Raw genomic sequence first — 27,003 nt, forward strand, 5'->3', positions numbered from 1 at the left:
CTAAAACTTGCAGAGAACCCAAGAACAGGTAGATCTGGATGCTCTGGTCCATTGAGATGGGTTTCATCTGGCCAGATGTTGACATGTTCCTCCAAATGAATGGAAAGAGGTAGGTTATTTTTAAAGGAATTGAGGGAATTTGGTCTTTTTAGTAAACAAGGCACCCCATGCTAAGGATAGTGTCTAGACTAGGGAAGATGAATCTAAAATGGCTCCCAAACTCTGAGTGGGCAGGTGATTTTAGTTGTTTTCAGGCTGTCTCTGATGCCCAAGTCAGGAATCTGGAAACAGAATCATTAAGCTTGGAAAAGACCTCCAAGATCATCAGGTCCAACTGTTGACCCAGCACTGCCAAGTCCTCCGTGAAACAATGTCTTTAAGTGTCACATCTACACATCTTTTAAATGTCTCCAGGGATGGTGACCCCACCACTGCCCTCAGAATCCTGTGCCAGGGCTGGACCAGCCTTTCAGTGAAGAAATTGTTCCTAATATCCAGCCTAAACCTCTCCTGATGGAACTTGAGGACGTTTCCCCTCATCCTGTCACTTGTTACCAGGGAGAAGAGACCAACTCCCACCTGGCTCCAACTTCCCATCAGGGAATTGTAGAGAGCAAGAAGGTCCCCCCTGAGCTTTCTTTTGTCCAGGCTGAGCCCTCCCAGCTCCCTCAGCTGCTCCTGGTGCTCCAGCCCCTTCCCCAGCTCCATTCTCATCTCTGGACACTCTCCAGCTCCTCAATGTCTTTCTTGTCCTGAGGAGTTCACATCTCACACTTCGGTGACGTGTTCCACTGTCACACTTTCCCTGTTAGATAACTCCTGGTTTCCTCATAAAATAGATCCACAGGTTTCTCTGAGGAAATTTTCTCCTTTTTCTGGCACTTCTGGGTGATGTCCCTGCTAAGAGAGCTCAGGTTTCCTCTCTCCAGGAGGCAGGAGAAACTGCTGAAGAAGAGGGCCAGGGTTGAATATAACTGACTTTATGGGGCTGACCTGATGTACGATCTTTCTCAAATCACTTGTTCTCTCCATAATGTTGTTTTCCTTCCCTGTCTCCCCCCAGAGTTTCTGCTGGGATTGTAACTCTTTCAAAGGAGGAAATCAGCTCAAAGGAGGAAATCAGCTTCTTTTTTTTTGTCTTTTTTTATTTCCTTATTTAATTCCACCTCTCTCCTTCTCTGGGGCCAGTTCACTCGCTGCATTCCAAGGGATTCCTCTCGGCACAAGTTTCTGCCTTGCCCACTAGATGTCATGAAATGCTGAGCTCTCAGAGCAGTGGGAGAAGGGGGACTTTGGGGCTGTTTTGTAGCAAATTGCTGGAGTTCCTCCCTGGCCATCTGCTTTCTGGAGGGAGCCCACTCAGTTGGGAGCTGTGAGCAAAAGCATCAGCTGCTGCCAGCACCGTTCCTATTTTCAGCTCCGAGGAATCACGACTGTCGGCAGCTCCGCCAGGAACAGCAGCACTTGGCATTTGCTGTGGGCTGGTGAGTAAAGGAGAAAACCCAGGGAGAGATGGGTTTGGCTTCAGCTGACCCACCATTAGACATGGGCAGCTCTGCAGCTCTTCCAAGTCTTCGTATCCGCTGCAGGAATGACTTTGCTCCCCTCGTTTCCAAGCTGCTTGGAGGAGCAGGTGGGCTGGGAGAAGTTGTGCTTGGGATTGGTGAAGGTACCTTCCTGGAAAGGCACTTGGAGAGGAAAAATACGAAGTTTGCAGGCTGGAGAGATGACTCATCTAGAGATGCAGACTTTGCATACAAAGGGCTTCAGACTCTAAGCGTTCCTTAATTGGTTTTGGATGCTTTCCTCAGTTTTCAGAACTGACCTTTGATTTTTCTTTCGTTCTTCACGTGATTAATTACCATTTCTCCACTTGCCTCTCTTCTATTTTAAAGCGCTGTCTTCCCTTTGGACTGGCCTTCCTCCAGCAGGGTTCAAGTGTGTGTAGGATACTTTGCATTAGTTGCTTGACTTCAGATAAAAATATGTTTAGTGGAGCTGTCTGCTTATTTTCAAATATTGCTGGCATTTCTCTCCTTGCAAAAGAAAGGTGAGGGAGAGAATTTCACCCCTTTGACTTTCAGCTGAGGGCTTTCCAAGATTGAGTTATTCAAGTTGCCTGCATGAGGTCAGTTTGTTGGGAAGATCCTCTCTCTTCCAAAGGACTCACAGATCCACCTGAAGTTCCATGTGAAGATGCCATGTGAGTTGAGGAGTGAGCACATTTTCCCCGGGAATCATGTTCACAGCTCAGCAAATGTATGATTTTTCTGAGCCAACATCTTGTCAGACCCAAGTAAGACTTTCCACATTTCCAGCACTGCAAGAAAAACTTTCAGGATGTTTTGTAAAGTTTTTTTTTTCATGTCAAGCTCTCCCTGTTGATGTTCTGGCCTAGTTTGTAAGTTGGCTCAAGCCAGACGATTCCCAGGAAGTGACAGGGATGTGAGTCCCTGGTTTGAGGGGGAAAGGGAGGGTGAAAGTTTGTCCATATGGACAAAATCTCTGTAAGACACTTGGATTCAGGACTGAGAACAAATGCCAGCTCATTTTCTTTGGTCTTCTAGCCCTTGGCCTGCAGTTGTAGAGATTCAGCAGCAGAGGAGAACAACAGAAAAGGGGAACAAGGATGATGGAGGGACTGGAGCATCTCTCTTGGGAGGAAAGGCTGAGAGAGTTGGACATGTTCAGTTCCAAAAAAGAGTTGCTGAGAGGGGACCTCATCCCTGTCTGTCCATGTCTGCAGGGAGGGGGCAGAGGATGGACCAGGCTCTGCTCAGGGGAGAGGTCCAGCAATGGCACAAGAGGAACAGGCACAAACTGATGCCCAGGAAGTTCCACTTGGACATGAGGAAGAACTACTTTGCTATGCAGTGCCACAGCACTGGAACAGGTTTCCCAGAGAGGATGTGGAGCCTCCCTCACTGGGGATGTTCCAGAACCATCTGGACACAATCCTTTGCCTTGTGCTCTGTTTGAGCAGGGAGGTTGGACCGGATGACTTGCTGTGGTCCCTTCCAACCTTTCCCATTCTGTGATCACCTTCCTGGCCTTTTGATGGACTCTCTCCCACCTGTCCCTGTGTCTGTTGTACTGGAATCCCAGCCCTGGGCACACAAAAAGGGCAGGAAAACCCTGCTGAAGCCCGGGATTGAACCAGGGACCTTTAGATCTTCAGTCTAACGCTCTCCCAGCTGAGCTACTTCAGCCCTGTTGGGGCTGCAATTGTCACAAAACCTGTTGAAATATGATGATCTTTCAGCCTTTTTGGGCAGCCTTTAGTTGATTTTGGCTTGGGAAACAAAGAAGTTGTTTGAGGGAACAGGATGGAGACAGACTGGGCTCAAAGCAAGGGCCCAAGGTGCCAACACAGCCTCCCTGTCAGCGTATGAACACGTGTTCTGGGGCACACAGTGGCTGTTGGCAGAAGAAAAGAGAAGTCATTGCAAAGCTCCAGTGCTTGACAGGGATGCAAAACCTCCAGCAAATCTGTGAAAGGTCAAAAAAAGTCTGATTTTCATGAAGAAACACCTGAAATCCCTGTTTCCCCAGCTGGGAATAGCCTGGGTGCCCTCTACAGACAGATCCTGCCATCCCTTGCCCACAGAAGCTGTGGCTGCCCCATCCCTGGAAGTGTTCAAGGCCAGGTTGGATGTGGCTTGGAGCAACCTGGGATAATGAGTGGCATCCCTGCCCATGGCAAGGCATTGGAACTGAATGATTTTTAAGGTCTCTTCTACCTCAAACCATTCCATGATCCCTGCAGAGTGACAAAACCCCGGGAAGCAGGAGCCGCTCTGCAGGACCTCAGTGGCTGTGAGGATGTCGGGGGAGCATCTGCAGGCAGCGTGGATTTGCCCCAAAATCGTCAGCGGGCTGTGCATTCCACCCCCCCACCCCCCCCAACCCCCGGTATTCCTGCACTCCCTGCTGTCATTGCCGTCCTTCCCGAGCCGAATTCCTCTGGTTTTATCTGCTTTGGAGCCGGGAGAGGGCAGCAGTGCTCATGGACAGACAAAGCGGTCCCACTACTGTCCCCGCTCCTTCGCTGTCTGAGAGTCTGGAAGCGACATCCCGGCACCCTGGGGATGTTGGGATGGGCAGCAGTGCAGACGGGGGCCTCTGGCACTTCCCGCTCGGCTAAAGCCGTGTACAAACCCTTTTCATTCCAAAGGAAAACTCCTCTGCATCTTGGTTTGCACAGGGCTGGGATTTAAGGACTCCTTCCTTGATTCCAGGCTGTGACCAATCAGCCTGTCCCTTGTCTTCTCAGACTCTGGAGATCTGTGCCTGGAGCAAGTGCCTTTGGCTTAATTACACCTCTTGATGAGCACTTAAACCCCCTACGTCTAAGCTAATTAAATAAATAAACCTCCTGCTCCCCCTGCCCCCAAATAATGAGTGAAAAATTAAGGGAGTCTTCTGAAATAAAGTCTTTCCCTTAATGAGCATTGACTAATTAGAGTCACATATTTCTGCCAAACAGTGGGAGCATGAATTGAATGTGGGCATGTCAGAAAGTTTTCATCTTGATATAACAAAGAATTTTTTCAATCAGTGGAACAACCTCCACAGGGAGGTGGTGGAGTCCTCATCATTGGAAATTTCCAAAATGCAGTGGGATGGGGTGTTAGACAGTCTTATTTAGGAGCCACAGCTCATAAGCGGTCCTTGGGCTGGTCATCACCAAATTCATGGGCCTGTCATCTGTGATCCTGTGGAATTGCCTTCCTTTGGCTCCTTCACCATTGGATTCCACTTGAAGCAACTTGGTTGGAGACACTTCCCTGGTAGAAGTAGGATATTTTTGATCACTCTGATAATTTGAGGGCCAGCACACTCCTGGAAACATGGAATCATAGAATATCCTGAGTTGGAAGGGACCCACAAGGATCATCAATCCGGCTCTTGTTCCTGCACAGGAGCATCCCCAAGAATCCCACCATGTGCCTGAAAGCGTTGTCCAAACACTCCTGGAGCTCTGGCAGCCTTGGTGCTGTGCCCACTGCCCTGGGGAGCCTGTTCAGTGCCCAACCACCCTCTGGATGAAGAACATTTTTCTGATATCCAACCTAACCCTCCCCTGGCACAGCTCCAGCCATTCCCTCAGCTCCTGTCACTGCCCACCACGGAGAAGAGATCAGTGCTGCCCCTCTGCTTTCCCCCCTGCGTCATAACCTGTGTTATCTCAGTGTAAATTTTGGAGTGCTACAAAAATACAGTTTAATAGCTCCAACTCCTAAATGGTAGTTTTTTTCTTGGACCTTCCTAAGCTACTGGGGGGTAACAGTGTGACACCCTCAGACCTGCAAAGCCCCAGTAATCAAAGGTGAGGTTATCACATTGGACATGAGAGCTCTGGCCTTTCTCCCACTTAAAGATGCCACTTGCTGGGCATGAGATCAGTATTTAAAGCATATTCCAGTATTTGTACTGATTAGGATGGTACAGAGGTCCCTGGGAATGCCCCCTGAGTGAGTGACCTTTTGTGAAGGAGTCTGGCCTTGGATTGTGGCTCTGTCCTTGTTCTTAGTAGGTGGTGGCTGCCCTGACCCTCCAAAATGTCCCTCTGAGTTCATGATTCATCTGCCAGGATGAGCCACAGAGACTTCCCTGCCCCCTCTCCTCCCTCCAGCCAGGATGAGCCACGGTGGCATTTGTTTTAATATTCCAGCAAGAGAGATCCACAGGCACAAAACCTGGGCTGTGGAGCTGTGCCAACCCAAAGGCAGGCAAGGTGAGAGGGAAATGCCAAATGCCTCATTGATTCCAAAACTGCCACACGATCCTGCCTGGGAGGATGTGAAGCTGTTAGAAATAAAAGAAAAAAAAGTGCTTTAAAAGGACATAGTGTTGATGGGAAGTTGGCAGGTTGCTTTGGGCAGGCTGTTTATTCTCATACAAAGCATTCCAAATGCAGACTGTTTACCCAATGGAAACCCCTTGGCTTTGTGTTTCCCTCACACAGCTCATTCCTCACCAGCTGGAGCTCTGCAAAACACCTTTCCTTAGTCACCGGTGTCCACCCACAGCCAGATGCCACCAGTTCCCAAAGAGCTCGAGGAACCTGAACACCTTTTAAGTCAACACTGAGGGCCTCTGGCTTCCCTCCTGCCCTTTTTCAGAGAATCCCAGAATCCCAGAATCAACAAGGTTGGAAAAGACCCCTGAGATCATCGAGTCCAACCTGTGCCCCAACCCCACCTTGGCACCCAGCCCATGGCACTGATGCCACATCCAGGCTCTGCTGCAACACCTCCAGGGACAGGGACTCCACCCCCTCCCTGGGCAGCCCATTCCAAGGGCTGATCCCTCTCTCTGCAAAGAACTTCTTCCCCATGTCCAACCTAACCCTCCCCTGGCACAGCTCAGAGCTGTACCCTTGTGTCCTACTGCTGGTTCCCGGGAGAAGAGCCTGACTCTCCCCCAGCTCTCCCCTCCTGCCAGGGAGTTGGAAGAGAATGAGAGGGTCTCCCTTGAGCATCCTCCTCTCCAGACTTAACTGCCCCAGCTTCCTCAACCTCTCCTCATAGGGCTTTTCCTTCATATCTCTCTTTAAATTAACCAAAGCCAGGAGGCACGTTGGGTTGGTGGTGTATTGATACTCAATTCCCTGCTGTTTGATTCCCTTCTCTGCCCCTGCTGTCTCCCATGACAAAAGTCATGTCCTTAAGGCCACACCCCTGTGATGGGCAGGGATAACACAGTGCTTTGCGTCCCCTAAAACCTGTGGAGGTTCACAGGAGGAACTGGGGATTTGTAGTGCCAAGCCTGAGCAAATCTCCTCTGTCTCCCAACATGGGCCATTAGCCAGGGCTCAAGATTAATAACTTTCCATCAGCCAGGAATGTGGGCAGAAGCAGCTGATAATTATAGACATCCTGAACCTACTCCCTCACCAGTTCAGGAAATTCTTTAGCAGAATAAAGTTAATAAGAATGCTGAAGTGTTCCTCTAATGATACAGTTATAACAGTTTAGTGAAAAATCCTCTGTAATGGTGTATATAGATAATTATAGAATCATAAAATGGTTTAGGTTGGAAGGGACTTTAAAGATCCTTTATTTCCAACCCCCAGCATATGTTGCATAAAGGGCAATATTTATTTTCCATGGTTTTTTCTTCCTCTTCTATAATTTGCTGGCCACTCCTGCCACTCTGAAAGATTTATCCCTTACCACAATTTCACTTTGTCTTGGAATAAAAAGTCTCTCCTTTCCATTGAAAGTACATTTCCTTGGTCCTTTCTCTGGTCCTAGAGAAGTCCTGTTGTTCTGCTGCCCCTCTCAAAAGCGACACAGGACCTTGCTCAGAGCCTCTCTGGGGAGCTGGACTGAGGTTGGGATGAGAGGAAAGCCTCCTTCCTGCACACACACAGACATCACCTCAGCGTCAACTCATCTAAAGACTGTTGGAAAAATTCCAGCACTTTATAAAGAGAAAAGGGAAAAAAAAAAAAAAGGAGAAAGTGAAAGAAAGGAGCTGGCAGAGGTAAAGGAATGTGCCAGAAATTAGTGTATCTTTTTTTAATTTGTCATTCTGGTGGTTCTTTGGGTTTTTTTTCCCTCCTTAATTCTGCTGGTTTGTGGCATTTCACTGCTTAAGCCCAGCTTAATTTTTTACCTCCTGCTCCACTTAGTGATGGGGGAGGAAGGAGAGAACATCAGACCTTCTCATGGAATTATTAACGTTGGAAAAGACCTCTAAGATCATCAAGTCCAATGGTTAATGCAGAATCACTGTGTCCACCACTAAAATATATCCCCAAGTGCCACATCCACACTTTTTGAGTACCTTCGAACACTGAAGTCCATTTGAGCACTTCCAGGGATGGGGATTTTACCACTTCCCTACACAGCCCGTTCCACTGCCAGGTCACCCTTTCAGTGAGGAAATTTATCCTAATACCCAATCTAAACCTCCCCTGGTGCATTTTAGGCCCCTTCCTCTTGTCCCATCACTTGTTCCTTGGGAGCAGGGACTGATCCCCACCCGGCTCCAACTCCTGTCTGTTCCAGAGTCCAGGCAGTTGCTTCCCAGCTGGAGTGCAGAGGAGAGTCCTGGATGCCCAAGGAAATGCTCCACACACTTGAAGGACACACTGGATCCATGACAACTTTCCAGATTGTTCCAAAGGACACGGAAAGGGGTAAATTCCAGAGGTCAGGATGGCCGAGCGGTCTAAGGCGCTGCGTTCAGGTCGCAGTCTCCCCTGGAGGCGTGGGTTCGAATCCCACTCCTGACAACTTGTTTGCTGCCCAGACTCATCCCAGAGGGAATTCTGCTGCCTCCCAGTGCAGGAGGCATTCCCAGGAATCTCCCTGGTTCTTGTCCAGCCCTTGGATTGGTGCCTACTATTGCTTGTTCAGGTTGACAGTGATGAGGTCAAAGAGAGAAGTCTCTCCCACCTGATTAATTCCTGGATCAGAGGGAATTTTGGCTTTTTCCCTCCTACCTGATTAACTCCTGGCTCAGATAGAATTTTGGCTTTTTCCCTCCCATGTGACTCACACCTGGATCAGGTGGAATTTTGGCTTTTTCCTTCCCACTTGATTAACTCTTGGCTCAGATGGAAATTTAGCTTTTTCTCTCCCACCTGATTCACACCTGGCTCAGGTGGAATTTTGGCTTTTTCCTTGCCACCTGATTTAACTCCTGGTTCGGGTGGAATTTTGGTTTTTGGATCACCAAATCTGCTGGTGGCATCTGGGTTTCACCATCTCAAAGTGGGAAAAGGATTCTGTCCCATGAGTTGGGGGCTGACTGTGAGGGCTTTAAACCAGGTTTGAAGGGGGAAGGGGATAAAACCAGGCTTGCTAGAGATGGGCCTAAGGACAGCATGCCAGTGTGGGGCTTGAAATCCATCTGCTTGTGGGAAAGAAGGACCTACAGAGGGATCTGGACAGGCTGGATTGATGGGCTGAGTGTTCCAAAAATGAGGAGATGTGGCACTTCCCTACATGGTTGCGTGTGAAGGCTGAAAGATTGAACCTGATGATCTTGGAGCTCTTTTCCAAACTTAATGATTCTACGATTCCCTGAAGCACAGAAATCCTCTTCCAACCTAAACAAGGTTAAGCTGCAGCAGTTCGAGGCAGAACAATCCTTTTTTGAATATTTTTTTCCTGATGAGTCTGTGGCTTTAAACTTTTATGCTACAAGTTCTTTGAGATGATATCTTTTATTGATAGTCTTTTATACAGCACTGCAGTGTCAGTGTGCTGCTGGTGATGGAAATATTACCCTCTTCTGTCAGAGCAGTGACTATAAGCTGTAACTGCTTGGTTGCTCTTTCACAAGCTCTCTTTTGGTCATTACAGTCAAGCCTCAGGGCCTGGATTTCTCCCACCACTCATTTTCCAAACCAGTGGCAAGTCCTTGAGATCCTTGTGCCTCCCAGGCAAAGAGGGGAGTCCGGCAAACCGAGGTGCACAAAAAGAGCAGGAAAAGCAGTTTGTATTGAAGGACAAGGAAATCAGACCAGGTGAATCATCCCATCTGTATTTTGTTAATTAAAACAACCCAGCGGCACTTTATGCAGCCTCGGGTGGCACCTCCCATTAGGTACCAGTACCAAAGGACCTTTCCTGCTGAGGGGAAGAGAAATTAAGAGTCCAGAGCTGATGTCAGTGATGAATTTCAAGCTTCAAGTGAAAAAATGAAGTCTTCCTTTCAACTAAAGACATCACTTTGTTGAAGGAAAGGATGTGAAAACGAAACCACAAAGGCTGTTCCTGTGTCATGGTCAGGACTGGTGACTCCAGCAGTGCCCTGGGCAGCCTGTTCTGATGTTCAACCACTCTTTCAGTGAATATTTGCTTCCCAAAATCCAACCTGAACCTCCACTGGCACAACTCAAGGCCCTTTTCCCACGTCCTACCATTAATTTCAGGGCAGAAGAGGCCGAGCCTTGCCTTTAATTAGAATATCTCTTTGCAACAGCTCTGTCAAAATCACATGTTCTGGTGCAATCAGGAATGAGATGTTTCTTCCCCAAAATGCTGCTGAGCAGCCAGGATTGAGCATGTACCTGACTCCCACTGTGGAATCGTGCTCGTTGAGCGCATCAAAATATCAAGGCAGTGTCGGTAAACTGCAGAGGATGGTGGAGAACAACTCCAAGCATTTAAAAAGTCAGGAGGGAGATGAGATTAAAAGGAAACAATATCTGCAATTTGTCTAATCTATGACTAAGGGGACCAGAGCTGTCTACAAGCCTTTGCAGAGTGGAACAAACAACAAAGAAGGAGAAAGATTGGTTTAGATTGGAACAAAGAGTATTATTAGGAGCAGTGGGAAGTGAAGGAAAGTATAGCCTGAACTGCCTAAGAATTTAATGTATTCTATTGTAAACCTTCACATTATATAACATTTCTTTAAACACTTCATTATTTTATTTTTTTTTTTTTTTTTGTGGAGGGCTCTGGCCTTTTCCAGAAATATCTGGGGTTTTACAGAATATCTGATGTTGATTCATCATCTTTTTTTTGTGTGTGTGTGTGTGTTTGTTTTTAAATAGAAACAATATAAAAAGTAGTTCTGGCTTGCAGTGACTGACTTGGAAAGCAACACCATCCATAGACTAATCACTAGTTTTTAATAAACAGGATTACACAGGAAAAGGCTTTTTACAGGAGCTCACCCTCATTCCTGGGTTCTTGGAAAGGCAGAAGGGCACCAAGAGCTCCTCTGAGTCCACTTCAGAGACACCTGAGAAACAGGACCATGAAGGGGAAATGCTGGGGAGTTGATGGGAAAGAAGGAAATTGGTTGAATTCCCCAGAAAAAACATTCACTGCAGGAGAAAACCATCTCCCCAAAAATTTATTCAGTGCCTTCCCAACTTTAAATATATATATATATATGTATGTGTGTATGTATATACACACATAGATCCAGGTATACATATTTATATATATACACAGAAATATGTTTATACACGTATATATAGGGAACTAATTCTTTCCACAAGGAATTTCATAGGGAATTTATAAAATATTTGCCAAATCTGGGTTGCAGAAGCTGGTTGACGGGGATATATTTTTTTTATGATCCCATAAGGTTGAATATTCTCCCCACAAACTGATGCAAGGTGTTCCAGGAGGATTTTCAAAGCTCTTGAGGGAAATGAGCTGCACAGACAGACAGACAGACACATGGACTTTGTTGGTTCCAACCCCTTCTAAATGGAATCTAACTTGAAATGCTTCACATAAACAGTTGTCCCTTTTCTGATTGGCTTTAACTTTTGGATTCAGAGGAATTTTGTGCTTTTCCTGAAGTCAGGATACTCTCAGCAGCACCTTTTTAAAATTCCCTTGTTGGTTGATTTTAGAACGTTTTTTTCTCTAATGAATTTACTCTCAGGCCCATGGTGTGACTCTTGGGAATGGGTGCAGGGATAGGAGTTGGACTCGATGATCCTTGTGGGTTCCTTCCAACTCAGCATATTCTGTGATTTTGTGACTCTGTGACATGTAATCTCATGATATGTCCAGAAATTGTCCTTTTTTTCCCCTCCCTGGAAATCTCCTATTTTTTAAATGGATGTCAATACTTCCACTCAGAGCAGGAAGGATTTGGGGAGGGGGAGGAAGATGCCACAAATTTGAGGTGTTTCTAGAGCAGGAACTGCTCTTTGAACCCGTGATCCAGCCGGTGTTCATATCATCCCTTGGAGCACCCGTGCCTTCTGGGAGGCTCCGTGGTGGGATCCAGACAAATCACCTCCCACACACACTGACTAATTACTGTTCTTTGCCCAATTAGCACATGCCAACACTCCAGGCAAAAGCAAAACAGCTGCACCCACTGAAATGAAGGCCAGGAGCCGAATCCAGAGCGTGGCTCCTCTTCCCAGTTGTCCTTGTGGGAAATCCGTGGAAGTTGGAGCTTTGCTTTCCCATTCCAGCACAAAAACAAACAGGAGCTGCCAATAAAAACACACACACAACTCTGCTTCTGCTCCTGAAACACAGCGAGGAGCTGACACGAGGAAGTCAGAGGGATTCCAGGCCCGAGGTTTATTTTGTGCCCTTTTTAATTGCTTCAAAATTCACATGAGAAAACCAGTAATTTCTCCTTTCTGTCTTAATTGCTCTCAACATTAAGAATCCAACTGCATTTTCCCCCCTTTCAATCATTGGACCCAACTGTTATTATGACATGTTTGGGGTTTTTTTCCCTTTTCAGTGTTATTCTGCCGTTGATTTGCAGGGTGGATGGTTTATATTGCTAATTAGCAGCTATTAAAGCTGGTATCCCATTCAGGCCTTGATGAATGGAGATGGAAAGGAATAAGGCATCAGAATAAATCAGAGTATAAGGAACTGATTTTTCCTTCAGGAAATCTCTCTGAATTAAACTTGAATGTGCCTCTGTGTGTGCCTGTGAATATTATATATGCATTGTAGCACTGTTGTTATGATATTTAACATGTCTTTCCAACCTGTCATTTAAGATCTGGATACTATAAAATATAAGAGTTATCTGGGAACAGAATCCTGTCTCCAGGATCCAATGAGCAACTGCAGATATCCAGGAGAAATATAAACACTGGGGAAAAAAAATATGAGGAACTCATAACCAGTGTTCAACAATCTTAAATTCAGTGACTTTCCAAGCCAGAGGTGTTAACAGTCCTTGAAAGAAGTCACAGAAGGTATACTTGGAAATGATATCCTGGGAAAGCAGAATTCCTGGGAGAAGCAAAGGAAAGACCCTTTTGGCTCCTCATGGAGTAGGGGAATTGAATCCTGGAAAGAGTAAAGGTCAGGGATTCAGGAATTATGATTATTATATAGGAAAGGGGCCTGCAGCTAAAATCACTGGTGAAGGGAAAGTGATTTCCAGGGACGACAAATCAAATGGACTCTGAGAAGCCTCAGAGCCCAAAGGTCTGACTGAGCCTTGAAGTTCTGACACAGGAATCTTTATCCCCCTAAAAATATGAATCAGAGCTTCTTTTTAACAAGACATTTAGAAAGGAAACCAAGGGAAATATCCTACCTCTTTGACTTCCCAGTCTTTCTCCTGACTGAGAACCCTATTTTTGAGATTTAGGGTGGCACAGGTTTCTTTCTTGTTGTATCTGAGGTGTCTTAAACCCCAGCAGATCTTTATATGAACATTCACCCAGAAGAAATCACTCTTGTGATTCCATCCCATGGTGGAACATCAATTCCAAACCTTATCCCATGTCTTTTCTTTTGAAGTCTGTGACCTCTTGGTGGGATACATCAAAAACTCATCTGCCTCCAAATTCCCTGAAGTGAGAATTCCTGACTTTATTGGGACAAAACAATTCCATGTTTTCCCATGGAAGAAGATTCCATATGTGAGGGAAGCTGGCAGAGCTGCAAAAAGCCCAGTGAGATGGGCCAACAAATGTGAGCTCTGGCACTGGGGTGATGTTGCCCTGTGTTGGAAATCTCCACGTGGCTCCATCTGCAGAAGAAACTAATAAAAAAGGGTTGATGGATGAGGCTGGAGCAGGGAATCAAAGCCCATCTGGAATTAAATCTGGTGAGGGACAACAAGACAATTTTCTACAGGCATGTTAGTGGGAAGAGTAGGAAAAAATGCAGGCTTGCTGCTCAACAGGGTAGGAATTCTGGTGACAAAGAGCATGGAAATGGCCCAGGTACTCAAGGTCTTCTTCACTTAAGTCTTTACTGTTAAGATCAGCCTTCAGAAATTCCTGGACCAGAGCAAGGAATATTTATCCTCAGTGGAGGAGAATCAAGTTAAGGAACACTAAGACAAACTAGACATGTAGAATTCATGGGCCATGACAGGATTAATCTGTGGGTACTGACGTCATTGCAAGGTCACCTCACTTACCTTTGAAAGGTTGTGGTGGTCAGGGAAGGTTCCTGGGAGCAGAGAGAGGCAAATGTTCCTCCTGTCTTCAAGAGGGACAAGGAGGGTAACTCAGGCCAGTGTTGGGAAGGTGAGCCCCCCCAGCTCCTTCAGCCTCTCCTCATGGCAATTGTGCTCCAGACCCTTCCCCAGCCTTGTTGCTCTTTTCTGCACCTGCTCCAGCCCCTCCATGTCCTTCCTGAACTGAGGGCCCAGAACTGGACACAGCACTCCAGGGGAGGCCTCACCAGCACTGAGTCCAGGGGAAGAATCCCTTCCCTGCTCCTGCTGCCACACTGTTCCTGATCCAGGTAAGGATCCCTTGACCTTCTTGCCCACCTGGGCACACTCTGGCTCCTGTTCAGCTTCCTGTCCATCCACACTCCCAGCTCCCTTCCTGCCTGGTTGCTCTCCAGTCACTTTTTCCCAGCCCATGGAGCTGCCAGGGGTTGTTGTGGCCAAAGTGCAGGACGTGGCACTTGGCCTTGTGGAACCTCATCCCATTTGAATCAGCCCATGGATCCAGCCTGTCCAGGTCCCTCCGCAGAGCCCTCCTGCCTTCCAGCAGATCAACACTCCCCTCCAGCTTGGTGTCATCTGCAAATTTGCTGATGGTTCACTCCATCCCCTCATCCAGATCATCAATAAAGACATTAAACAGGACTGGGCCCAGCACTGATCCCTGGGGACAGCACTGGTGACCAGATCCCAAATGGATGCAGCTCTGTTCCCACCACTCTCTGGTCCTGGCCATCAGCCAGTTCCTAACCCAGCACAGAGTGCCCCTGTCCAAGCCATGGGCTGCAGCTTTTCCAGGAGTATCCCATGGGAGATGGTGCCAAAGGCTTTGGTGAAGTCCAGATAGACACATCCACAGCCTTCTCCTCATCCACCAGGTGGGACTGATGCCTGTTGTCCAGTTGCTTCCAGCTTCCTACCTTCCCTGATGCCTTCCCTTCAGCCCTCATTTTGCTCTCTTTGCCTCCCTGTCCTTACTTCAGTGGAAATGCAGCTCCCTGTCCTATTAAATTCACCAAAATTCAGTGCAACTTAACCCCAGCCCATTTTCAATGGGTTTTTCCTTCAACTTGCCCTAATTCAATCCATTTTGGGCAACTGCATCCCAGATAAATGCAATTCCAGGAATTTTATTAAAAATAATTTGCTGATGGTAGACTCAGTCCCCTCATCCAGATCATCAATAAAGACATTAAACAGGACTGGGCCCAGCACTGATCCCTGGGGACACCACTGGTGACCAGATCCCAACTGGATGCAGCATTGTTCCTGCCACTGTCTGGTCCCAGCCATCAGCCAGTTCTTAACCACAAGTCATCAAACACAATCTTTTTTCTGCAAAGCCATGAAATTTTACTTGAGAAATAATTACCAGAAAACCCATCAATTGGAAAAAGAGACAACACCACACCCTACCTGACAGTGAATAAGGCAAAACTGTGATATCAACCAGGACATAGTTAAAACTGATACTTATTTTTTAGTGTCCAAAAACCCAAAACCACTGCAGAAACACTATAAAAAAACAACTGCAAAAGTGGTTCAGAAAAAATTGCTGGTTGTTATGTTAAAGAAGGTTATGAGTCCCTGTTGTGAAAAAGCAATTCCTGTCTTCCTTTTTTTTTCTTCATTGTGCTTATGGTTCTTAGGAAGTTTTGGGCAGAGAAGTTGGAAGAAAAGCAGTTTGTTTGATTGACTTTGTGCTGAGCTCTTGGACAAGGGAACCTTCCACTTCCAGCTACACATTGAAAACAGAGATAAAACGGGGGACATTTGGTCAGGTGGGAAAGTCAGAAAACAGGGGAACTCACAGAAATGTGTGACCAAACCTCATGAGATATAGAAGAGAAGAAGCTTTTCCTCAGGGACCCCAAAATGCACTTTTGTTGCAAGGCAAAAAACCCTGGAAAGTACTGGACTAATGATGGGAGAAATGGATCTCTTTTCTAAGACAATAATCAAAGAATAAAATAACTTTGCTTTAAATAATTTTTTTCTCCTTTTCCCCAGCACACCCAAAGACCTTTCTTGAAACAATGCATTTATGTAGCTGGAGTTCCTAAAAGAAAATATTTACAGATTCAAAGACAGATCTGTGTTTTTTGTGCTCACTTTAATTCAAATTTTGGGTAAAATCCACTTCAAAGCTCTCTCCTACCCAGGCCCCATCACACTGGCACTGAAGGGCCTCTCCAAACTGGACTGTGCCTAAAAGTTTTTAGAATCACAGAATGGTTTGGGTAGGAAGGGACCTTAAAGATCATCCAGTTCCAGCCCCAGGGACACCTTCCATTAGACCTGTTTGCTTAAAGAAAAAATTACGTGTTTGTGAGTTTATTTATATAAATATCTCCATTTGAATTGCTCAGTACATTTGTGTTGGCTCTTAATTGGTAGATTTTGTGAACTTTGCTTTTTCTCTATTTAATTTCACTTGTGTTGTAGTAGAGGCTCATTTTTTTCATGCCCCAGCCCCTGGGAGACACCAGCAGGTGAAATTTGCCCTTTGGTCTAATGGAAAAATAATGATTCCCTGGAGTAATTGCTTTGGTTCCTGCAGGATTATGAAGACAGTCTTTCTTTCTTTCTTTCTTTCTTTCTTTCTTTCTTTCTTTCTTTCTTTCTTTCTTTCTTTCTTTCTTTCTTTCTTTCTTTCTTTCTTTCTTTCTTTCTTTCTTTCTTTCTTTCTTTCTTTCTTTCTTTCTTTCTTTCTTTCTTTCTTTCTTTCTTTCTTTCTTTCTTTCTTTCTTTCTTTCTTTCTTTCTTTCTTTCTTTCTTTCTTTCTTTCTTTCTTTCTTTCTTTCTTTCTTTCTTTCTTTCTTTCTTTCTTTCTTTCTTTCTTTCTTTCTTTCTTTCTTTCTTTCTTTCTTTCTTTCTTTCTTTCTTTCTTTCTTTTTTTTCTTTCTTTTTTTTCTTTCTTTTTTCTTTCTTTCTTTTTCTTTCTTTCTTTTTTTCCTTCTTTTCTCTTTCTTTCTTTCTTCCTATCTTTCTTTCTTTCTTTCTTTCTCTTTCTTCCTTTCTTTCTTCCTTCCTTTCTTTCTTTCTTCATTCTTCTCTCTTTCTTTCTCTATTTCTCTCTTTCTTTCTTTCTCTTTCTTTCTTCCTTTCTTTCTTTTTCTTTCTTCCTTTCTTTCCTTCCTTCCTCCCTTCCTTCCCTCCTTCCCTCCTTTCCTCCTTCCTTCCCTCCCTCCTCTCTTCCTTCATTCCTTCCCTCCTTCCTCTCTTCCCTCCTCCCTTCCTCTCTTTCCCTTTCCTTCCCCTCTCTGACATTTTTGCTGACTTTTGGGAACTGATTTTGCTTCCCAGCCCTCACTTCAATATTCCTATATTTTTAAGCTTCAAATGGAAATCTTTCAAAAGTAGCATCTGGCTGAGGAGGGAACTTCAAGACCAAAGCATCCCAGACCAATGGAGCAGAACAACCTGGGGGTCAAGGAGACGCAATTCCTCATCTTTGGAATCTGCCTCTTGGCTGCTGGCTTGGAGAAGCCTTCCCTGAATCTTTGGTGTCCCCTCCTCAGAAAACCCTGGAAACAAAGAGTCAGAGCTTGTGTCAGGGTTATGGGAACTGAAAAACACTCTACGGCCTTGGGGAGTGCTAAAACCAGAGGATTTATTTGAGAATCCATTGAAATGAGCTATAATGATAAGAAAAAGCCATAAAAATCAGATAAACCACCACCTGCATTCCTGAAAAGGCGACTTCTCCCTGTAAACTGGTGTATTGTGATGGCAAACACATGGAAAGGGGGAGACAATTGTACCTCTGAACACAAGGTTGCATCTCCCAGGATTCTTTCCAGTCCCTCAGCTCAACTTGTATCTGCATTCCCAAACTCCCAAAAGAAGGTGACTGTATCCAAAATATCTACTGGACATAGTCCTTGGCCTGTGCTGTTCTCCAAACCACACACTGGGTTTGTCCTGGCTGAATCCCCGTTGGCACAGGCCAAGCATCCCAGAATGGAACAGGATGGACCATCACAGCCAGGATTTGCTGTTGTGTGCCCTTCCCTAAAGTAAGATCATGAAATCATAGAAGGGTTTAAGTTGGAGGGGACTTCAAGATCATCCAGTTCCAACCCCCTGCCCTGGGCAGGAACACCTTCCACTTCCTTTCACAACCTTTCAGGTTGCTCAGAGCTCCATCCAACCTGGTCTTGGACACTTCCAGGGATGAGGCAGCCACAGCTCCTCTGGGAAACCTGTTCCAGTGCCTCCTCCAAAACGTTCTGTGGGACCTGACCTTCATGAAGGCTTCTCTTTGAAACCAAACTATTTTATTCTGACAACTTCCCACAAGTAATGGGATTTAACCTGCCCAAAGAAGGATCTATTCCTTGTGCCTCTCTCTAACCAAGCCACTGTCCAAACAAGCAGCAGTTTTCCTGTTCCAGTTTGGTTTTACTCCAAACAAACATCAAACCAAACAAAAATATCCCACTGGTTGCTTTGCCCAGACGCCTGAGAAGGATGGTGCCTTCAGAGGCTCGTTTTGTCCTTCCTACAAAGGTAATAAGTCTGGCATTTACAGGAGAGTGTTATTTTTAGTTATCCCCATTGTGTTTCCTCTTCTTTGTGTGTCATTGGCACTGCTGGGTGTTACCACTGAGTGACAATTTTGGCAAACCCACAATTGTTGCACCCCAAGATACCTTGGTTTACCAAGTCTTCCTGGTTTTTGTCATTTCAGAGCACCCAGTGCTCCCCAAAATACGCAAATGAGGGTGATTATTTGCAGAAAACGAAGTTCTACATTTCTCTTTGTGTCTTGATGCTTTGTGGACTTTATTTCACACTGGTAAATTGAAGGAGAACATCCTGAATTAAATACAGACAAGTCTAGGAAAGGTGCCAGCTAATAAACACCCCAGCAAACAGGGAATCCCACCTGCTGGCAGGTGCCTCTCTCTGGTTTTATGGGATCAGAGCAACGTACTCAGGAATATTACACCATTCTGAGCCATTCCAAGGAATTCCCAGAGCAGGGAATTGCCAGGATGCAATGGATGTTGCCACAGATCTCTCCCAGCAGAGTTCAGAGCAGAACAGAAGGATATGAATAGATGAGAACACAAACTGAGACACTCAGGTTAAATTGGTCCTTGGAATAAACCAGGCAAGAAATTATGGTTACTGAACTATTTTTGTCACTATTAATAGAAAAAAAAAAGAACCCCAAAATATAAAAAAGATTATTCTTCACACCTTTGAGAGAGATATGGAGGGATTGTTGCTTCCCCAACTGCCAGATATTAGGAAAATGAGAAATGCAAAATGATTGTTGTTTGAAAACTTCACTATTTTTCTAGTTACCCAAGAGAATTTTGGGGAAATTCGAAGGCATTCAACTCCAATAAATAAAAATTACAAATACAGACACTAGGAAGTGTTAAAATTCTCAAGAGTGAGATAGAGCAGGGAGTAGAAATCCTACTGATGGTGGATGAATTAACCTAAAATATTGCACTTGCAAGAAGGACCCACCATTTGTTGATGAAAGAAAGCCCTCCTAATATTTTCCAGATACGGATTATTGATTTTTTAGGCTGGGAGAACGAAAAATATGCAGCATTTAGGCTCAGTTCTACCCCTGTGATTGGTCTGGTTTCACATGCTCCGTGAATTCTTACGGTGACTTTGGGCTGGATTCTTCTCCTTGAACAAACACAAAAGCCTGAGGTGACAATTCCATGAGCCACAGGTTAAAAAAATTAGGCAAATTCACTAGTTTTGATGAGGAAAATCAGTGTGTCAGTAGGACCTTCTGCCTCCATCAGCTCTTCACTGAGAAGGAGGGAATGAGATCTCTCAGCTTTCACAGGGACACAGCATGGAAGGCTGAGAGTGATCAAAGCAGCAGGGAAATCAAAGCTGGCCTTTGATAATAAAATTCACAGAGATGGAAAGGAAAAGGTTCTTCCTCCAGAGGGTGGCTGGGCAGTGAACTGGCTCCTCAGGGAATGGGCACAGCCCCAAACCTGCCAGAGCTCCAGGAGAATTTGGACAACGCTCTCAGGGACAGGGTGGGGTTGTTGGGGTGTCTGTGCAGGGCCAGGAGTTGGACTCGATGATCCTTGTGGGCCCTTCCAACTCAGGATATTCCCTGACTCCATGACCTCATGAGGTCAGTTATCCCAGGTTTTGCCATAAGAAATGGGCAGTTCCACCTGGGTCCACCCTGATCCACTTACGTAGGAATGTTGTTGTTCTTCCCACACTTAGCACTTCCCACAACAGTCAGTTCCTGAGCCTTCCTGAGGAAAAGATTTTGGGAACTTCAAGCTTATCTCATTTCCTGGGCCATTCTCCATGGATCTGCCCTCTGGATTGTTCCCTTTGTTCCAAAAAAGGCTTTTACATACTGGTTTTATCAGCTCCTCCTGTGACACATCTGAGTTCTCTACGTTTATTTTTAGGATTTTTGTGAGGATTTGAATAGTGGTGCAGGAGAAGTTAAGACACGTAACACTTGTTACAGGCTTGGAAATTTGCCTTTGTGTCTCAATTCCAGATGATTTTTTGACAGTGTGAGTTGGTCATTCGGAGGAATATGGATTTTTGGTGGACTTTGGTGACATAAAATGAAAAGTCTGGGCCATCCATCCCGAGATCTATGTCTTTAGACTTTTCTTATGTAAGGAACAGATAAAATAACCCCCAAAAAACTAAAGACATGGTCCAAAACATTGATTCTGGTTAGCCCAGAGCATTTTAAGTGACACCTCCCTGTTGCAATCCCACTAAGCCTGTGCTAAATATAAATAAAACATATATATAATATAAACATCCTGTACTAAAAGCAACTCCTGAAGGGAGATCCCTGAAGAAAGCAAAGCTACCCTTTCAGGACGTGAAGAGAAGCAATTAAAGGATCAAAGCCAACCAATCTAGGATCTAAAATCAATTAATTGCTCTTTGAAAGTAAATGAATTAGAGAAAAGGATGCTGTTGCTGGTCAACCAGGTGCTCTGATAGTTCCTGGGATGATGGTTTGAAGTAGCTGGGAATTAAACACTCTTTTCCAATTGTTTCTTAATTTTTCTCTTCCTTAATTTTTCTCTTTTCTTCCTTAATTTTTCTCTTTTACACTCTCTTACCATTGTTTCTTCCATAGTTTTTCTCTTTGTAACCTGTTTATGTATCCAACACATTTTTAAGACTTTCACCATCCAGAAAACTCCTTCTTGCTCTTCAGTCTCCATGAAAATGTCTCTTCCTTTGTGATTTTCAGACACTGGACATTGATATCCCATAATATTTTTCTCTAGACAGGTGGTGTCTTAAATTGTCATGTACATAAGGGACATTTCAACGTGACTGCTCCTCATTAACCCACAGAGATTTTTCAGATCCCAGCTAAGAGCCAGGAGAGGAATCAGCTCCAGTCCTTTCAAGACCTCCCATCCCCCACAACTTCTGCTCTCGTTTTTTAAATACCTTTTCCTCTGCCATTTCATCCCACACAAGTGAACCATGGCAGCTTTCTTAGGTATCCTTTGCATTTTCAGAGCTTACAGGGCATGGAAAAAAATCAGGGATGATATTGCAAGCATCTGGAAAACAGATCTTTTCTGTGATGAAAAGAGAAAAGAAGGTAATGTCTATTTTTCGTGTGTTCTAGGTCAGCAAAACTGGGGAAACTCCACGCTGGTCACATGGGAAACATGTGAACTGCAGCTACTCTTAACCACAGGCTCATGTGCTACAGATAAACATCACATGGAAATATGGAATTATAGAATCATTAAGGTCAGAAAAGACCTCCAAGATCATCGAGTCGAACAATTAACTCAGGACTGACAAGGCCACCACTAATCAATGTCCCCAAGTGCCACATCCACACAGCTTTTAAATCCCTCCAGGGATGGGGACTCCCCCACTGCCCTGGGCAGCTGGGCCAGGGCTGGACAACCCTTTCAGTGAAGAATTGTTCTTAATTTCCAGTATCAACCTTCCCTGGTGCAACTTGAGGATCTTTCCTCTCATCCTGTCCCTTGTTCCCTGGGAGCAGAGCCCGACCCCCCCCCAGCTCCAACTTCCCACCAGGGAGCTGTAGAGAGCAAGAAGGTCCCCATTGAGCCTCCTTTTCTCCAGGATGAGCCCCCCCAGCTCCCTCAGCTGCTCCTGGTGCTCCAGACCCCTCCCCAGCTCCTTTCCCTTCCCTGGACACCCTCCAGCCCCTTAATGTCTTTCTTGTCCTGAGGGGTCCAAAACTGATCCCAGGATTTGAGGCAGTTCAGGCTGTTTTCTGCTCTGAGGAGGAGGCTGAGAACTGACCTGGTCAGTGCATGCAGAGCAGGGTCTCCAGACAGCTGGCTTTAAATATCTGGGTTTAAATAAGTTAATTAAAACTCTCTTACAACAAAGGCTCTGCATTAACCACTAACTGGAGGGGGCAGCCAGACATTTTGGGGTCAAGGTTAAGCCCATACTTTTTCTCTCCCTCCTCTGTAAGGAGGTTTGGAGATACAGGAGATAAAGACATGGGAGCAATCATTGGGAAGGAGAAATCCTTTCCCAATTTCCAGGAGCTGGGGGAAGCTTCAGGTATGAAACCATAATATATATTTTTAAAACCCTAAGAGCAGACTGTGCTGCAGCCCTGGAGAGCAAAGGCTGAACATCTCTCCTCCAGTGGGTTGTTTTTTACAATCACAGGCTGGTTTGGGTTGAAAAGGACCTTAAAACTTATTTCATTCCAAGCCCTCTGCCGTGGGCCCAGACACCTTCCACTATGCCAGATTGCTCCCAGCCCACTGTGGGGTTTGTCCTGGGTGACACATGAGTCACTGAACCTCCAGTGGCTCAGGCAGGTCTCAGACTCTCTGTTCAAACTCAGTTTCAGGCTGATCTCAATATTTATCTCATAAAAAACAGCTCCTTTGACTGGCTTCAAAGCAGTGATATTTCTATGAGAAATGTCTCCTTTCAGGGGATTTGCCTTTATTTTTTTAAGAACAAAGCAAACAGCCCCTCCTTCCCCTTCACTCCAATCCCAAACTATCACTTGACATTTTTCAGTCTTCTACCAAAGCCCTCAAAGTTTTATGTCTCATCTGAAAAAGATGTTGGTACTGAAATGTTTTATGAGAAAAATAAACACTGTGGCCATTTTCCCCATGGTCTTGCTTTTCCTATAGCTCTGTCACAATAAAATCCATGAGTTTTTCTTGGTGTTGGCTTTGGGAATTTTAATGTGGCCATGAGGAACCCAACTCACAGAACCCCAGAATCACTGAGGTGGGAAAAGACCTCCAAGTCATCGAGTCCAACCTGTGCCCCATCCCCGCCTTGTCCCCCAGCCCAGAGCACTGAGTGCCACGTCCAGGCCTTCCTTGGACACCTCCAGGGCTGGGGACTCCACCACCTCCGTGGGAAGTCTATCCCATTACTTAACAACCCTTCCCAATAAGAGTTTTTTCCTGTATTCCCCACCCCAGTTTGCTGAGCAGTTCCCTGGGTACCATCATCAGTTGTTCCAGTGTTGCTCCTCAAAAATCCAGCCCTTGGGTTTTGTGCATCCTGGTGGTCCTGGAGTGGCACTGACCTCTGAGTCCAACTGTCTTCCTTAAATGTGGTGGAATTAGCAATCGGTACACTGGAAAATCACAGAATGGTTTGGGTTGGAAGGGACCTTAAGGATCACATTGTTCCAACCCTTTTCTGTGGGCAGGGACACCTCCCACTAGACCAGGTTGCTCCAAACCCTGTCCAACCTGGCTTTGAACACTTCCAGGGATGGGGCAGGTCATGATTTGGTACATTATAGAAACATTATTCACAGCTGTTGTGTTCTCACTCCATAATTAACATATTAATCAGTGAAGAGAAGAGAATTTGGGAAAATCTGGTGTCACAGTGATCTTCTGTCTCTATTTCTGCTACATTAATTTATATTTTAACATATGTTGGGATGTCATTTATGGTGAATTCCCATCAAAGCTGGTTCTGCTTAACATGGAGATCTTCCCATGGAGACCTGTCAATAGGCATATGCTGGATTATGTCTAAATTTTCCTTTCTGTTCACTGCCCTGAACTTATATTTACAGTGAATGATTTCACAGATTTCCTTTCCATATCCCCGGGATTTATTTATAGAGAGTGGAAAGAACATTGGGTTGTTTTCTTTACTAATTTGTCACTTTTAATGCTTGTCCCCCAGATTTCATTTCTGCAAATAAACAGAAGAAAGAATATGCAAATCCAGCTTATACTTCTGGAGGTTTCTCCATATCAAAAGGATTCAGAATTAAAAGAAAAATATGAGAGAGAAAAGCTGAATTAATTTTATTCGGTTCCTTACAGCCTGGCATATGCTGTGATTCTGTGAACACAATCCCTCTTTACAGAGGATTCCTAGTTTTCCATCAAAAAACCTTCCTTCTATAACTCCTCACATTTTTCACCCAGAAAGCCTTCAGATGCTAAAAGAATAAAGTAGTTTTTTGGATAGAGCTACTAAAAAATAAAAACTTCTCACCGTTAAAACTTGAAAATTCTCTTTTTCCAAAATATTTTTAATCCAGTCCTCAGACTTTCTGGGTTTTAATTAAAACTTGAAGAGTTCTCACAGATACAACTTTGAGGAAAAAAGACATTTTTCATCCCTGTAAAATCATTATTTCTTCCAGCAGTCACAGGTTTCCTTGGAATCATAGCTGAGGGAAGATCCCTCTCAGTCAGTGCCATGGAAAAGATGTTTTCTAGGGAGTTTCATCTAGTCGTTATTTCTTGTTTACAAATAGGGAATATCCCACAACTTCCTGCAGTGTTTGGAAAAAAAAGGTCTCATCATGGTGGATATTTTATCCCACACTCCAAGAGTTGTTCATCCACCCCCCAAATACACACCCTAAAAAGGAAAACAGGCCAAACATCTCTGCCTTTCTCCCTACCCTGTTTCAAGATGATGAAAGCAAAGCTTTGGGCTACGAAAACCTCTATCCATAACTTTTTTTTCCCCCTCAGAAAACAACAAATAGATACAGGAATGGAAATGTTCTTCTCCCCACAAACACGTTTTTGAACACAAGGGATGGACGTAATTGCTACCCAGAAAAAAAATGACAACCAAATCACTCGGGTTTTTCCCCATAGGCAGTGACTCTTGTTCCTCCCACCTGATTTTTGGATGATCCAGATTTTACTTTTTCAGCTTTTGCATAGTCTTAACCAACTGATCCCATGGAGCCAGGCTGGGAGAGGTGGGGGTGTTCAGCTTGCAGAAGAGAAGGCTTCAAGGAGGCATTTGAGACCCTTCCAGTGCCTAAAGATGCTCCAAGAGAGCTGGAGAGGGACCTGGGACAAGAGATGGAGTGACAGGACACAAGGAATGACTTCCCACTGCCAGAGAATAGGGATAGATGGGATATTAGGAAGGAATTCTTCCCTGGGAGGGTAGGGAGGCCCTGGCACAGGTTACCCAGAGAAGCTGTGGCTGCCCCATCCCTGGAAGTGTCCAAGGCCAGGTTGGATTGGGCTTGGAGCAACCTGGACTAGTGGAAGGTGTCCCTGCCCATGGCAGGGGGTTGGAACTGGATGATCCTGAAGGTTCCTTCCAACCCAAACCATTCCACGATTCCATGATTCAATGACTATGAAGGCCTCTCTAATTCCTGTTACAGACTTCCAATGACATTTAAATCCTGGTTAGTGGAAGATGTCCCTCCCTATGACAGACAGTGGGACTGGATGATCTTTAAGATTCCTTCCAATCCAAATCATTCTACGATTCAATGATTGCAAAAGACTTCTTGCCCTCCTGGAACCACCGTGATGGAAAAGCCAATTTACCACCATCTCCACCCTCCCCAGGCTGGACTCTTGGAATGTCCTCCAACATGCAGATGAGTCCTCTTAAATGAGAGTCACTTTTACTCTTGTCTTCCTTGGAGGAACTTTAAAACTGTTTGGTTTTGCAGGAGTTGTTGAAGTTTTCTGGTTCATTTAGAGGTTGGGCTGAGACTTCTTTGGATGCTCCCCGAAGACACAAACCCTCTGTGCTTCAGAGCACCCCAGAAATGTTTACCCAGACTTTCCACAAATAAGAGGGTTTTATTGCTGTCATAGCTAAGAGCATCCTTAAAAATTATAAACTGAATTTAGATTCTAATTTTAAAAAGCAATATTATAAAATCCTATTAAAATACGGTGAAAACACCAGTGCAATATTTATTTTCTGTAAACCTATTAAAGTTGTGAATGGGGAAATTGTGGCCTTCAAATCATACAATCATCAAGGTTGGAAAACACCTCCAAGATCATCAAATCCAACCTTCCACCCAATATCACCATTCCCACTAAACCATGTCCCCAAGTGCCACACCTACTTGTTTTTTGAACAATTCCAGGGGTGGGGATTCCACCCTTTCCCTGTTCCAATGTTTAATCAATCTTTCAGTGAATGTTTATATATTTCAAATAATCTCCACTATTACATCTCCAGGACATTTTGCAAAGGAAATTCTTGACACAGGTACCCACCTAGAACTGAAATGGAGACAGCTCTGGGGAAGGATTCATGTCATTGTGGAACAAGACTAGAAACCAGGAATGATACAAGAGAGAATTCCCAAATCCTCGAATATTCATCCAGTGCATTTGGAGAGTGATTTGACTTAGATCATAGAATGGTTTGGAATGAAAGGGACCTTCAAGATCATGCAGCTCTAACCCCCTGCCATGGGCAGGGACACCTTCCACTAGCCCAGGTTACCCCAAGCCATGTCCAACCTGGCCTGGAACACTTCCAAGGATGGGGCAGCCACAGCTTCTCTGGGCAACCTGTGCCAGGGCCCCACCACACTCACAGAGAAGAATTTTTTCCTAATATCTGATGTTCCAGTTGTGTAGATCTGGTGGAAGTACACGGGGCAGGATGGGAGGTGTGAGTGTGAGAAGGACAGAGCAAGTGTCATAGAATCAGAGAACCACAGAAACAGAGAACCATTGAGTCATAGAATTGTGGAATTACAGAATGGTTTGGGTTGGAAGGGATCTTAAAGATCACTTAGTTCCAACCCTCTGCCATGGGCAGGGACACCTCCCACTAACCCAGGTTGCTCCAAGCCCCATCCAACCTGGCCTTGGACACTTCCAGGGATCCAGGGGCAGCCACAGC

At 45.1% G+C, this 27,003-nt stretch overlaps 1 long non-coding RNA gene and 2 other non-coding genes across 3 annotated transcripts; 1 reads left to right on the top strand and 2 right to left on the bottom strand.

Moving 5' to 3' along the window:
* Positions 1 to 3,136: 3,136 nt before the first annotated feature.
* Positions 3,137 to 3,209, bottom strand: TRNAF-GAA (transfer RNA phenylalanine (anticodon GAA)). The gene has a single exon. It is a non-coding gene; the product is annotated as a tRNA-Phe (tRNA).
* A 4,953-nt stretch (positions 3,210 to 8,162) lies between these two features.
* TRNAL-CAG (transfer RNA leucine (anticodon CAG)) lies at positions 8,163 to 8,245 on the top strand. The gene has a single exon. It is a non-coding gene; the product is annotated as a tRNA-Leu (tRNA).
* Positions 8,246 to 17,198: 8,953 nt separating this feature from the next.
* Positions 17,199 to 26,782, bottom strand: LOC127463004 (uncharacterized). Its single transcript, XR_007900634.1, has 5 exons — positions 26,684 to 26,782; positions 23,317 to 23,440; positions 22,159 to 22,207; positions 21,319 to 21,452; positions 17,199 to 17,405 (listed from the first exon to the last, which is right to left on the bottom strand). It is a non-coding gene; the product is annotated as an uncharacterized LOC127463004 (long non-coding RNA).
* Positions 26,783 to 27,003: the final 221 nt, after the last annotated feature.

Source organism: Manacus candei, unplaced genomic scaffold (genome assembly GCF_025592945.1).
Source record: "Manacus candei isolate 608988 ecotype Guabito, Panama unplaced genomic scaffold, ASM2559294v1 h1tg000148l, whole genome shotgun sequence".
In the NCBI taxonomy this organism is placed as follows: Eukaryota; Metazoa; Chordata; class Aves; order Passeriformes; family Pipridae; genus Manacus; species Manacus candei.